We start from the raw sequence: 15,211 nt of genomic DNA on the forward strand, positions 1-15,211 counted from the left end.
TTATTGTTTATAGTACCCACTCAGTCACAAAATGTGAGCTAGGGCAGCTAATATTGGATTAAACAATAATAGTAACATAAAAAACAGATTCTAAAAGAACAAAAAAAATAATTCATTTGAGGCAGTTCTTAAATAAATCCATAATACAGTTTTATCTAGCACCTTGGCCCAATGACTGAGAGGAAAAACACATTTTAAACACCTTAAGAAAGACCAGGATGATCCGTCTTTCAAATTTTGAGAGTCTACCATTTTATCATGACAGAGAAAGCATATCTCCAGGTTCCCATCAGATGCCATTATTTCATAGAAGAAATCTTGAGCATACCTGATTTTTGGATCTTGTGGCATGGGCAGAAATAATAGGAGATGGGCTGCCCTGCAAATGACCCTGATCTGTGTCATGAACAATAACTAGCACCTTTAAATTCACTCAGAAGATGAACATTCAATGGTCAAAGCAACAGTGTATATCTACTATGTTAGCTATTTTAAAAATAAACAAATAGCTCTTTTTGAATGCGTTTCTTTCTTAGAAAGGACATTTATTACTAATTCTCAGGATTTTTTATTTACCAATGCTCCTCTTATTTAAAAAAAAAAACATGCCAAAAAGATTCTAAGACGTTTGAAATAAGGCAAATTTTACTCATTTACTTTTAAGATGCTGTTGACATGATTATTTCTTCTGTTCAAGTCAGTTTACTTTTAGATACAACAGAGTTAATTGCTTTACCCATTATCATGTTCCACTTTGTCCTTCTTGTTCAGCATGCTGTCTTCCACATAGGAGATTAATTTACAGTCTTTTAGTCTATGAAGAAATTAAAATGTGGTGTGATTACTCTCTAGATTCCACTTGAATATAACTTAACAAGGGAATACTGCCACTTCTCTGAGTAATTGGTTCCATTATCTTGTCCTTCTACAGAATATTACATCATATTCTGACTTTATTATTTTTTAAAAAAGCAAATACAGTTGTTTGTTTACATTCAGACATTACATTACATTTAATTTTTAAAATCAAGAACTCCAACATTATTTATTCATTTTCCCTAAATTTATGATACTTCCAGCATTATAATAACAAATTAACTATTTCTCTCAACTCTTTCTCCATCCTCTGAAGGAGGGTGAAAAAAAAATCAATTCGAGACCGCCTTCTGCCACCAATAGCCTCCCACCGGTCAGTACGCTCGCACAGAGTGGGCCTCCTCAGGGTGCCGTCCGCCAGACAATGTTGGCTGGCGACCCCCAGGGGGAGAGCCTTCTCTGTGACGGTGCCCACCCTCTGGAACAACCTTCCCCCACAGTTACGTACAATAACAGACCTCCGGATTTTTCGTCGGGCCCTGAAAACCTATTTATTTCAACTAGCTGGGCTGGCTTGAGTTAAATTTTAAATTGATTTTAAATTGGGTTGTTTTAATTCACGGCCAAAATATTTAATTATTTTAATACTGTTTTTAAATTTTATATGCTCTGTTTTTTACTTTGGCTGTTCACCGCCCTGAGTCCTATTTGGAGAAGGGCGGTATAGAAATGGAAACAAACAAATAAATAAAATAAAATAAATTCTCAGAAATCATTTCTGACAAAAAAAATGGTCTTTTTCTGTTCTCACTAGCTTTTTGTGGACATGTTCCCTTAGAATTAAATAAATGAATCTATTTATACTTAACCTTATTATATATATTCTTTATTGTTCAGGAAATGTATGATGACCTAACATGCATTGGAAAAAAATGTAAAGGATAGGAAATGTAATCCTGATTTTAAGACTTCCTTTCATATGAAAATTGATCTTCCTGTGAAACTACAGAGGGATGTTAAAACAGTATAATAGACTTATAATTTTCCTGCTTTGTTTGAATGTGGGTGGGTGTGGGAAAATATATGTTTTTTAGAAACAGTGGGTCTACAGGAAATGATTAAATTTACACCAGAATGCATTTAAATTTCATAATAATTCAGAAACCACTATGGGAAACAATTATGAAAAATAAGAGAAAGCAAGAGATGTCCAAGGAAAGGCATTGCAAGTATGACTTACTTTCAAGTATAAAACAACTGGCACTTTTTCTGACAAGTTTCAGTCTCTTAAACTGATCAACTAAAATTATGTTTTATATCCCAATGTTATTGAATTCTTCAAGCATCCATACAGTAGCTGGCACAATACATCACAGATCACTGAAAAGGGTCACCTAGAAAAATACAATGGAGGAGTCCATTTTAAAATAGTTTTTTTTTAAAAATTACAACAGTCAGGGTTTAAGTAAGTTTCATCTGAAATATTTCTTTTCTGATTTTAATTCATTCTAGATCTTGTTTCTTAGGAGAAAAATAACTTTAATTTCTATGCTTTCTTATTCTGTTTCAAAATTATTTATACATCAGAACAACAAACATGATAACAAACCAAGATTTTTTCCAATTTTGTTCATGAATAGCAAAAATAATATGACATTGCTGAATAATTAAGAGTAACATTGAAGTCCTTGAATAAATGGCAAGTGGTACATTCACTAGGTGGTGCTAAAAAACAGCAACAAATTATAAAGGTGGCTTTCAATATAAGCATTTCAGTGGACTGAATGAAAAGGTTGATTATAGAAGGATTTAGTTTCCAGGGCATTTTTGGAGAGGCTGTTTGATAACATCGGCAACCATAACATTTAATGGGATACACTTTTTTTTATTCAATAGAATTTATTTTTTTACATGGGATTACAGATAAGCTTTAGGGCTCTATTTTCTGTTTACATATCATGACCTTTATTACATTCTAGGGAATGAGGCAAGAAGGAGATATAAACTCAATACATCAACAATGTTTTGCATCTTTGAATTTAATAAGTGCATAAAATTGATGATTTCTGGCTTCTACATTATTCAGAAAAAAATTCATTTCAAAAGAGGTAGGATATTTGCCCAATTTTTATTTTATTTCTAACTTATAAAATAAAATGTCACAATGATTCTTATTGTATGTGTGTTACTTTCATACCTTATTCTGTGTATATAATATTATCAGGCAGCTGGACCAGATGAACTGTTTGTCAAGGTAAAAGTTCTTCTGCAACAGACTTCTAGAAAGAAATGGAGAACAAAATCATATCTGATAAGGGGGACTTGACATTGAGAAGAAATCAGTTAGTAAAAGAGAAACAGTTGTTAAAGTTTCTTTTCTCACAAATATAATTGCATTATGGATGGATGGATAGATGGATTTTATAATATGCATTTTATTTAGGAGCTCTAGTGATATACTCAGGAGCGTCTCTTTATTTTATTCCCTGAATTCAAGTTGAGGATAAAAAGAGAGTTCCCCAGTGAATTTGATTTTTGAATGGATTTGATTTTTAACGTTCTTAGTCCAAGTTCAATATTTTAATTGCTACACTATACAAATGATCCTACACATAGGGATATTCTAATTAAAATCTCTTGTTTCTTCTCAGCTTGAATTTGTGTGTTGCTTTACACTTTTGATCACTAGGCATACTAAACTACATTTGAGGAATGAAGTGAATTCCTTGATATGAAATGTTTCTCTTGAGGTTTAATACTTACCCTACTTACCCTCATCTGTCACTCCGATTTTGAAATGTACCAAGTATATGAAGATACCTACAGCAAAAGAAGAAGAAGAAGAAGAAGAAGAAGGAGAAGGAGAAGGAGAAGGAGAAGGAGAAGGAGAAGGAGAAGGAGAAGGAGAAGGAGAAGGAGAAGGAGAAGGAGAAGGAGAAGGAGAAGGAGAAGGAATGGCAGAGAAATTGGCTGAATTATATTTCTCAACACTGGACAATATTTTAGATCAAGTATTAGGCATTACTAAAATAGATATGAAAACCATTTGGTGCAGTAGTGGGTTTCACTTACCTTTGCTACCGGTTTGGAACTGTGAGTGTGTGTGTGTGTGTGTGTGTGCAATGCTTCTGTTCATGTGCAGAATCTTCTGCGCATGCGCAGAGCGTCCCTGATGACATCTGGGTGGGTGGGCGAACCGGTAGAAACCCACCACTGATTTGTAGTGATTAAAGGAATCAGGCTAGACACCTGAACATTCTAAGTTCTAGTGCCACTTTAGGCATGAAATCAGCTGGATGATCTTAGGCCAGTTTCTCTCTTACATTCCTAGAAAGTAGGCAATAGCAAATCCTTTCTAAAATATTGCCAGGAAAATTGCAGAACATGTCCAGGTGGTCACCAGGTAGTCACCATTATAGAAGTGTTTAGTTTTCCGGGCATTTTCGGAGAAGCTGCTTGATAACATCGGCAAGCATAACATTTAATGGGATACACATTTTTTATTCAATACAATTTATTTTTTACATGGGATTACAAAGGCATCAAAAACAAAAAAAATAAACAAAAAAATGCAGATATGATGTAGGAGAGAATATGTAATAAAAGAGATAGCTACTTGAAATATATAGTAGTCAATTATGACTGGGAACCAATCTCTTATACCAAATCCTAACTTAAAATTTATTTGTTTCTTTATAAAATTGATAGGCCAATTTCAGGATAATTTATATCCCAATGCCTCCATAGAACTATGCATTAAGCTAAACTTCATCATACTTTAAGATATTCAATTTATCAGAGTAAATACCATCCAGCAAACAAACAAACTAACAAATACATACATACATAAATACATACCAACACACAAACACATACACACACACACATACATATATTGCAATACATATGTGTGTGTGTATGTATATATGTATATGTATATATGTATACACACACACACACACACACACACACACACACACACACACCAGGGGTGAAATGCTACCAGTTCGGACCGGTTCTGCCATCCGGGTAGGGAAAATTTTGACTGGTTTGGAGAACCGGTAAGGATAAATTTGATTGGCTCTGCCAACCTGTCCTCCCCCTCCTCTCACCTCTCCTATATTCTGTTGTTTATTAGCTCAGCTGATTCGCGCGGCAGAACAATTGTCGCCTCAGCTGAGCTAAGAAACAGCAAATGAGTCTTAGTCTCCTTTGCCCTCAGCTAGAATAATAAAGGGACAGTTTCTGTGCTTTTTTTTCCTGTCCTCCACCCCACCGCCAAGCAGGGAAAGGAATATTAGCTTTAATGAGATGCCTGGGCATTCAGCCAAGAGCAATTATCACCTCCTTAAAATGTTGTGAAACTACAAACCACCTTGCCTGAATTAAGAAACTGCCTCAAAAGAAACTGCCTTTTGCTTCCTGTGGAGCAAAAGCAGAGCGCCTCTTCCAGGGTAGATTTCTCTGTGTCTTCTATTTTTCTTCCACAGCAGAACAAAAAAGCCTCTTCCTGTGAAGGCTTTCCCAGTTCTTTATTCTGATTTTCTCCTGGAGCAAAAGAAAGCCCTTTCTAGTGAAGCTGTTCCACTGGTTAATTGTTCTCATTGTCAGGAAACTACTTCTTAGTTTTAGGTTGCTTCTCTGTTTATTTTTTTATTTTATTTTTTATTTTATATTGGATTTCTATACCGCCCTTCTCCCTGAGGACTCAGGGTGGTGTACAGCCAGATTAAAAAACATGCAGAACAAATATTAAAAACAATTAAAAGATATATAAATTTGGCCCAATTAAAACTCATTTACCAATTAAAAACGTTTAAAACATTTAAAAACAGTTAAAAATTTCATCTTAAGCCAGCCCGGCTTGTTTAAATAAATGGGTTTTAAGGGCGCGACGGAAGGCACTGAGGTCTTGGATTCTCCTTATCTCTGGGGGGAGCTGATTCCAGAGGGTAGGTGCCCCCACAGAGAAGGCTCTCCCCCTGGGGGTCACCAGCCTACATTGTCTGGCTGATGGCACCCCGAGGAGGCCCTCTCTGTGGGAGCGCACGGGTCGATGGGAGGTCGTTGGTAGCAGCAGGCGGTCTCGAAGATAGCTAGGCCCTATGCCATGGAGCGCTTTAAAGGTGATAACCAACACCTTGAAGCGCACCCGGAAGACAACTGGGAGCCAGTGCAGCTCGCGCAGGAGCGGTGTTACATGGGAGCGCCATGCTGCTCCCGTCACTACCCGCGCTGCTGCGTTCTGGACCAGCTGGAGCCTCCGGGTGCTCCTCAAGGGGAGCCCCATGTAGAGAGCGTTGCAATAGTCAAGGCGAGAGGTGACGAGGGCGTGAGTGACTGTGCACAGGGAATCCCGATCAAGAAAGGGCCGCAACTGGCGAATCAGGCGAACCTGACAAAAGGTCCCCCTGGTTACAGCCGTCAGATGTTCCTCCAAGGACAGCTGCATATCCAGGAGGACTCCCAGATTGCGAGCCCTCTCTGTGGGGGCCAAAGACTCGCCCCCAATAGTCAGTGATGGAGTCAACTGACTATATCGGGATGCCGGGAGCCACAGCCACTCAGTCTTGGAAGGGTTGAGCTTGAGCCTGTTCCTCCCCATCCAGACCCGTACAGCCTCCAGGCACTCTGTTTCTTCAGTTTCCATCTATTGCTTCTTGTTTTGCCTTCTGGTGCTTTGGAAAATACATTGCCCCCCTTCTTTCTGGCAGCCCCTTAAAAGCCTATTGCCTATCACACTCTTGGGCAAAGCATGTGAGCCATTTCCTCCTTTCAATGATCCATGAAAGTACATCTATAGTATGTAGTTAATAAAGTTGAAAAAAGGTGAACAACATTTTTACAAAACTATAGATATGTTGATGCTGGGTGTGACAAGGAAAGGCTGGGAGGGGAGGGGCCAGACGAGGCATCCCTTGACCTGAGTGACATTGAGTTGGCCACGCCCACCCAGTCACATGACCACCAAGCCACACCCATCAAGCCACGCTCACAGAACCAGTAGGGAAAATTTTTAGATTTCACCATTGACATACACACATACATGCACACATACACACACTGCAATGTAAATTAATATTGCTTTCTTTATTTTAAGCCTTTTTATTTTTTTACAACTATGGATTTTAGCAAAATTAAATCTTTCCTTTAAATCAGAATACAGCTTGAGATAGATTTAAATGCATACATGGAAGCTTTATGCATTCAGAAATGTTTCTTTTTCGTTTGCACTATTGTTTTTATATCATCAGGTTATTATACAAACTTTCATAGAACGTTGGCAAGGTATGAATTTTTTATTTCCTTTAAAAAAGAGAAGTAGTAAACTGACAGCTTCTGTATTTATTTTACTGAGTTCTATTTACAGAGCCTTTTTCAGTACAATCTGGTAACATAGAATAGTCATGCCAGTGAGGAAGTTTGTAATGTTGGGAAAAAGGTAGAAAAGCAATAAACTTTGCACTTATTATAAATTTTTAACCTTGAATTGGAATGAGTTCTTTAGAATAAGATAAAAGGAGGGAGCTTGCTTGTAGCTCTCAAAAACAATGTTAAAATAAATGTTAAAATAAAACTGAACAAAGCTGATTCTTTTTGTTTCCTTTTCTAGTCCTTTAAGCTCTGATCTTCTTTGTTACCAATGTGTCTGCATATGCTCTTTGGTTTTCAGAACAAAGAAACTTTGCTTTTTCATCCCCTCACTCTAAAAAGTTTAGCATTTCATTGAATTTCCTTAGATGGTGATTTTTGAGCTAACATTATGGATGTACATTGGAAGAAATACTAAAGTTTTGCTTCCCCCCCACACACATTTCAGATCCCCCATCTCCATCTTTACTTTTGTTTGCCTGCTTCCCTTCTCCATCACTCTGTAGCCTCTGTGACAGTTTTTCCTTTCTAATACTAAATCTCTCCTTGGAGATTTGAAACCTAAAGATTTATGCTGGAAAATACTTGAGAAGATACTTCTAATTAAAAAGCAAGACACTCACATTTCATAACGAAAATAAGAGCCAGAATTTAGTACTTTATTAATCACATTCATATAGCCTCTCATTTCACCAAAGCTGACTCTGGAGAGTGAATAAATAAAAACAAAAAAATAAAAACAAAACATGTACAGTGTAAAAACCTTCTTAATAAATATCATAAAAGCAAAGATACAAACTACAGAAAGGGATATAAAATGGCCACTTCAACCTGGATATATCTAAACAGGTGTAGAAACCTGAAGCCTAACAACATAACCAAAACTTGAAGGTTTTTCATAATACCAAAAAGGATGGATCTAGGCTGTGTTACTTTCATCATTATCACAAAGAGGCACCTTTAATCTCCAGCTTCATTATAAACTCTAATAAGTTACCATTGTGCTCAATGGTCTCAAAAGCTTCACACAGATACAAGAATATAATATGATCACTCTATCCCATCTCTTCCTTGATATTAGATCATTGGTCAAGACTATGCAAAATCCAGTTCTAAATCTTGACTGAAAAGGATCAAGATAATCTAGTTCAGATGAGAACTCCTGCAGCTGCAGCACCAATGTCTTAATTTTCACCTGGATAAATATGGATTATTTTATACTAGCCAGGAATTTATTTTTTTAATAAAAAACTTTTTATTAATGAAACATTAAAAACATTGGACACAGTGCGATCTCCTAGCTTAGTCATTTCCATACATATTTTGACATAACAACAAATACAATTCCTACTTATCGTACATTGCTGCTATGATATTATAAACATATCCCTTGTCCTCATTTGCATATTTATCTAAATATTGTCCAATTTCAGTTCTACAAACCCGCTAGGAATTTATTCTGAGTACCAAGAGGAGTGAAAGTGCAGTGTGATTAAAATAGCCCTGATCACATGATGGCAAGAGAGGTGACAGAAACACTGAGTTCCCCTGACCTCCAAGAATGGCAGCTGGACTATTAGTGTGGAGAATGGTAGGCTGCTGTTTGGATTTTTTATTTGTTCCTGAGGTTTGGAAGCCCTGGATTCTTGTAGGTGGTGGAGATAGTGGAAATGGTAAATATATACCATGTGGTAACTTGCCAGTGACTCCAGCAGTATATTGTGAATGGTGTTTGCCTTTTTGTCTATTGAAGACTTTGCATGGCCACTTCATCCTGCCAATCTCTTATAAATCTGCTTCCAGACTATCCTGTGTTAGATTAAGTATTTTTGTATTATGAAGAGGTTTTTATTGTGATCTAAGGGTTGTGTGATGGAGGGTTGAGAGTGAGGGAGATATAACCATCTCAGTGAAATGATGAAATCTTTATAGGTCGTTTTCATCCAAGCTAGAAAAAAAAAAGGATTTATTCATTTCCTTGATTTTTGTCCCTCCACTTTTTGTCCCTTCTGAGCTCACAATGTCAGAAATGGTGTTACTTCTTCTCATTTCCTTATGCAACAATAACTTTATATTTGTTTGGAATGGCCAATATCATCCAGTGAGTCTTCAAGGGTGATGTTGTCTTTGATCAAAGTTTCTCCAGTATAATTACACAATCTTAATATCATGAATGATGATGCAAATTACTTAGCTACTTCTTCATGTGACAAAGCAGCATTATCCATTGTACATTGCCCAGAGTCACTTGTTTATGAGATAATATTAATAATAGTAATTAGATGGTTCAGTGACTATCTACAAACAGTATTGAAATCTACCAGAATAGGAATGAAAGGGAAATTATATTTATTCATTATTTATCTTTTTTAGTTATTTATCCTCAATATATCTGAATGGATATGCTTGATTTGTACCTTAGAACACTTTCAATCCAATCTAATTAGGCAAGCTGCAACTTAATTTGGTTGATATCAAAGGGTTCCCCTGCTCCAAGGGTCAATAGGTTGAAACATTAAACATATAATTTAAACTTGGTAAACATATAATTTAAATTTCAAATCTGAGGTTTAGAAATACTACTGTGATACCAACAGAAATGTGTTAGTAATGCAAAATCAGTAAAATATACAGTTTTGGACTGAGCAAGGGACTAGACATATACCTAGACACTTTATTTGACAATCTTTCTAGCTTTTGAGATTTCACACATGATGTATAACTTTTATGAATTTATGCATAAAGCCATGGAAACTAGATGCAACAACAGTAGTCCCCGGAGAGGACATTCTGCATTTAATATTAATTTCTTTGCATTTCTACGGGGATTTCTATAAGAGATAGAAAGCTGGTTGTAATAAGATTATTTCGTAGAAAGAATAGTGGAAGCTTGGAACCAACTTCAAATGGGGGTAGTGGGTCATTCATCAGTACCTGAGTTTAAACATGATTGGGATAAACACATGTCCATCATTCAACAAAAATTTTAAAAAAAATAAAAAAAAATAAAAAGAATAATGAAAATAATGATAATGCAATAAATAAATACAATTGACAAATTCACAATCAGTCAATTGCAAAAGGTAGCTTTACTTGGAACATTTTACATCCTGCGATGATATTTGTATCTCAAGTCTTCAAAAGGTAGACAAAAATGACAAACTCAGTCTGAACATCTGCCTGATTGTGTGACAAACCAGTAAATAAATAAATTAATTAAAAAGAAAACAAAAAATAAAAACAAAATAAAAGATTCAAAAGGCAGACTCAATGGACCATTAGATTTTTTTCTGTTATCAATTTTCTATATTTCTATGCTTCTAAGATACAGTACAGTGACACTATTCTAGAGTTAGAGGATGCTAAACAATACATGCTATGACAACATAAATGTATTTTTAATTCATTTTGCAGAGATTTTCCTTCTCTTCATCCTGTACTAATTTCACAGTTTCATAGCTTTCAGGTCAATTGAAATAATGAGCTTCTAGTCTTCTTACTACATGGATTTTCAAAATTGCTCAAGCAAAGTATATGGTGCATTTTATAAGCATTATTAGGAATGTAAACTTGCCATTGTTGTGTCAATACAATATTGAAATTATGCTATTGGGGGTACATAATGTTTGGAACAGAAGGATTGCTTCCCATTTCCTACCTCCAAGCATTTATAAAAGAATGAATCAATAAAAACAAATGTTTTCCAAAATTGGCATAGTATTTTTATGTTCTTTTGAATCTTCCTACACATATGTGCTTTTTTGCTTGATGAGAGAAATTACAGTGCAGCTACTAGAGATTGACTTTCATAATCATTGTTTCTAAATATATGTTTACTCAGAAGTTAAAAATTTCAGGGTCAAGGATAATCTGAAGAATAAATATGCTAAATAAAGCAGTCTTTAAAAAAAGCGGGGTGGGGGGGGAACAGTTGGAGTAGAACATTGTATCATTGTATTGTAATAAATTGGCACAAGAGATAATATTGCAGCATCAGTTACCTGCCAAATGCATATCCAGAAAAAATAATGAGAGGAAAAAATATTAGTAGGCTAGGGCTGCACCTGTTGTTTTGCCCTGGAGCAAATAGTAGCCACTACATCATAAAAATAAAAGAGAAGTTGTTGCTCCCCATGAGAGTTGAATGTCAATCAAACTGGTCTCTTTATGGTTTAATCCAGAAAGTTCATAAAGCTGTATGTTTTCCATCTGTTCCTAAGAAGTTAGGGTATAATATTTAAAATATCATCTTAAAAAGTATGTCTTTGACCCAAGAAACACTGGTAATAGCTTATTATCTTGGGAAAATCATATTTTTGGTGTCTGAAAGTAAACATAATGTCAACGTGACAAATGATACAGATTGTTTTCATTAAAATTGAGATTTTAGTTGACAAATGGCTATCAAGTTGCAAAAAGGCAAAACAAGATTACCCAATAAACATGGAATTCAGCAAAACAATGAGTTGAATTTAATATTCCGGAATCAAAGTCCAAAGTACCTAGTCACTGAATATAATGTTGCCTTGGATGCTTCCAATATTGGTGAACTCACATGTAGCACAGAAAAAAGAAATACTGTGCTCTGCACACAAAAGTAACGAGAAGATTAAAACATATGTTAAACCAGATGATTATTTTTCAAAATTATGTAATTTGTATAGTTAAATTCATTATATATAGTTAAATTCATTATATAGTTATAATTCATTATAGCTGCGTGAGTTCAAAGAAAGTAAATTCATTATATATAGTTAAATTCATTATATAGTTATAATTCATTATAGCTGCATGAGTTCAAAGAAAGTACCATATAAAAGCATCACCCCTTTTCTTTTTGTTGATCAAATTTTAAAACTGTATTATGTATACAAATGCTTTACAAACAGCAGATAGACCATAGATATTTGATTGGATGATTCATAAGTTTTTTCACAACATATTATAAAAATACACTTTTGTATACCCTCAATTTTCATAGACATTTTCCTGTAATTTAGATGCTGGTGAATGCAGAGAATAAATGTATGTGAAATTGTATAGTTTAAAAGAATAACTGTTAGCAAATGCACTAGAACAGAATATTGACCTATCATAGATATTCAAATAGAGAAGATTAATGAAAGCCAGTATGGAAAAATGGTTGAGATGCTGCAGTGGTTCAAGGAGACTCAGACTGAACTCTCTTTCAGGCATGGAGGTGAGATGTGTGACCTTGGCCTAGTAATATGATGTCAGCTCTAAGAAACATGAAGGTCAGTGTCAAGCCAACTGATAAGCAAAAACCATAAACCAGCATTGATAGCTTTGCTGCAAGAACCAGGTAACCATAGTACAAAAAAAGCCCCATAGTGCTAACAATAAGAGGGAAAGGATTTTCATGATTTTCATGCTACATTAGCTGAAGCATAATCATTCTTCAAATATCCAGGATGTTACAACAAAAATCTGCAAAGTTCTGTTCATAGGCTCCCCTCCCACATTATTCTTAGTTGCAGAAGAAAAAGATACTTTCTTTTGTCACAGTGACTAAAAGCAGTGTGAAAAAGGTTTTCTTAACTACTATGTCAAAAGAATATTATTTATCAGTACATATAAATGAATATTTTTTAAAAAAATCATTTAAAAACTTTAATGTCATCTCCATCTCTTATAGTAGCTGTCTTCTGCTATTTATTGTTTTAGTTAATATTATATGCAAGTTTTAATACTTGTGCTAGCTGTTTCTTTGTAACAAGCTTCAATACAGGAAACCTTATTTTTGTGTTGATCTGGATACTTACTTTTTGTTCCAATTCTTTTTGTTTTCTAGTTAGAGGAATTCATTCTTTTGGGAGAAAAAATTGTGGAGAAAGTGCCTGGCTTGGGAATGAAAATGGTTCAATAGTGACACTGGCATTCTTTACTACCGATTCCCCCCTGCTATGTTTCTATTGTCTGAGCTACTTCTGTAAGGCTTCGATTTCTTTGCCCTGGATAGACCTTTGCAGTTTCTCCAATTCTCCTTCTCTGAATACTTTATTTCATATTAAAAATTGACATTGACCTGAGCCTTTGTTCTATTGTTTCTCATTCTGAATGTTGTTCTTTCCAGAACGGATATATTCTTTTGACATATCCTGTTCGGCTTGATTTGTAATAACAGATAATTATTTATTTGTTTTCAGTCTTTGTATATTTGCGATGAGTAAATATTTTCAATATTTCAATACTTCCAATATTTCTGAAGCTGGTGGTCCTGGTTGCTCAGCCAACAGTCCTGAGTCGTGTAGCCCACTTGTCATCAGATATCTAATACATTCATTGTTGACTATGGCAACAACCAATTTGGTATAGGTTTCTACATCTCACAATATATTTATGGGAGATGCACTCTTCATCTGGCTCTTCTGATGAGTCTTGTCCATTATGGTTTAATCTCTAGCATAGCTCTCATCTTCCTCAGAACATACAACTCCACAACCATGTCAAGTTAGTGTCATACTAGAATGATGATGATTAACTAACAAGCTTTTTATGCATATGATGACAAGTATCACATAATGTGTTTGATGTTATTCTAGTATATAGTGAAAATATGCTGATGAAAAGTTGGATTGCTATGCTGCTCTAAATGGGTTGGTATTCCTTTTTAATTTTTTGGGCTATCATGCTATGTGATTCCATATGTGCTATACTAAAAACTCAGTGTTTAACAGTGCTTATGAGAAGATCACTATCGCTGGAGGGCATAGATTAGAAGGGACTATATTACAACATTCACATTTTGGAAGCAAATAGAAGTTTGTTCTTAGGTGGAACTCACACATTTCTTCACTATTTTATAGCAATAACAATCACATTTAAGCTTATATACCACTTGATAGTGTTTTACAGTACTTTCTGAATGGTTTACAAAGTCAGTCTATTGCCCCCAACAATCTGGGTCCTCATTTTACCAATCTCGGAAAGATGGAAAGTTGAGTCAACCTTGAACTGGTCAGGATCGGACTCTTGGCTGTGGGCAGAGTTAGCCTGAATACTTCTAACCACTGTGTCACCATGGCTTATCCAGATTAGGAATGTATGGTTCAGTCTAAAAATAGTACATCTTTGACAATTTATTGGGTATTAATTACAAAAAGTACATAATTTATTTAAAAATATTTTAAATTATAATTTAATGTAAATTTTAAACCCTTCATCCATATTCCCCCATTAACCAAGCATTATTTTATACCCAAAATTCTTTGCCCATTGAATTATGCAAAACTTCCACATATTAACTCTTCAAATTAATTTTTAATAATAATTTATAAACCTTGGCCATACCATTATGTGGTATTCCTTATTACCATACATTGTAGTTTCAAATTAATTTTTTACAGAATCAAACATGTTTCCAATTTTCCTCTAATTTAACTTCCTTTTCAATTGTAAATATGTAAACCAATCTTTCTGACTCTAATTCTTCTTTGGACTTGAGGGTAGGTTCACTTTAATTAAAGCATATTATTTGACCATAAGCCCACCATTCTGTCCTTGCCATCATTTCTTTTCTAAAAAATTCTTCCTGAGGAGACATTTCAAGACATACTTATGTCTTGTTTTATACCCTTAGAATGGCCTTAGATTTTAAGTGATTCTTAAAATCAACATTTATTTTAATTTTGTCATACCATAAATGACAAAAGATTGGAGTGCCATCCAAATCTTAGTTCATGGGCCTCTAATTCAAGTAATTTCTTGTTTTGGTCTTTGGTCTTTCATCCAAACCAAACAGCAGGCATAAAAATACAATTTCAAATCTGATAAACACAAACCTTGTCTTTATTTAGCATCTTGAAATAATTCATATCCAATTCTTGGTTTTTTCCTCCATATAAATTTAGAAATGTTATTTTGCCATTGTTTAAGTGAAATGTTAGTTGTCAATATTGGTAAATTCTGAAATAAAAATAACATCTGTGGTAAAACATTCATCTTAATTACAGAGATTCTATCCAGTAAGTATAATTGCAAATTCTCCCATCTTTTTTAATAT

General features: G+C 34.8%; 1 long non-coding RNA gene across 1 annotated transcript; it reads right to left on the bottom strand.

The window, feature by feature from the left end:
- Window positions 1-633: 633 nt before the first annotated feature.
- On the bottom strand, window positions 634-3,072 carry LOC117656531 (uncharacterized). The gene is made up of 3 exons (XR_004588969.1): window positions 3,014-3,072; window positions 2,057-2,210; window positions 634-814 (listed from the first exon to the last, which is right to left on the bottom strand). It is a non-coding gene; the product is annotated as an uncharacterized LOC117656531 (long non-coding RNA).
- Window positions 3,073-15,211: the final 12,139 nt, after the last annotated feature.

Source organism: Pantherophis guttatus, chromosome 5 (genome assembly GCF_059756535.1).
Source record: "Pantherophis guttatus breed Tessera chromosome 5, ASM5975653v1, whole genome shotgun sequence".
Classification (NCBI taxonomy): Eukaryota; Metazoa; Chordata; class Lepidosauria; order Squamata; family Colubridae; genus Pantherophis; species Pantherophis guttatus.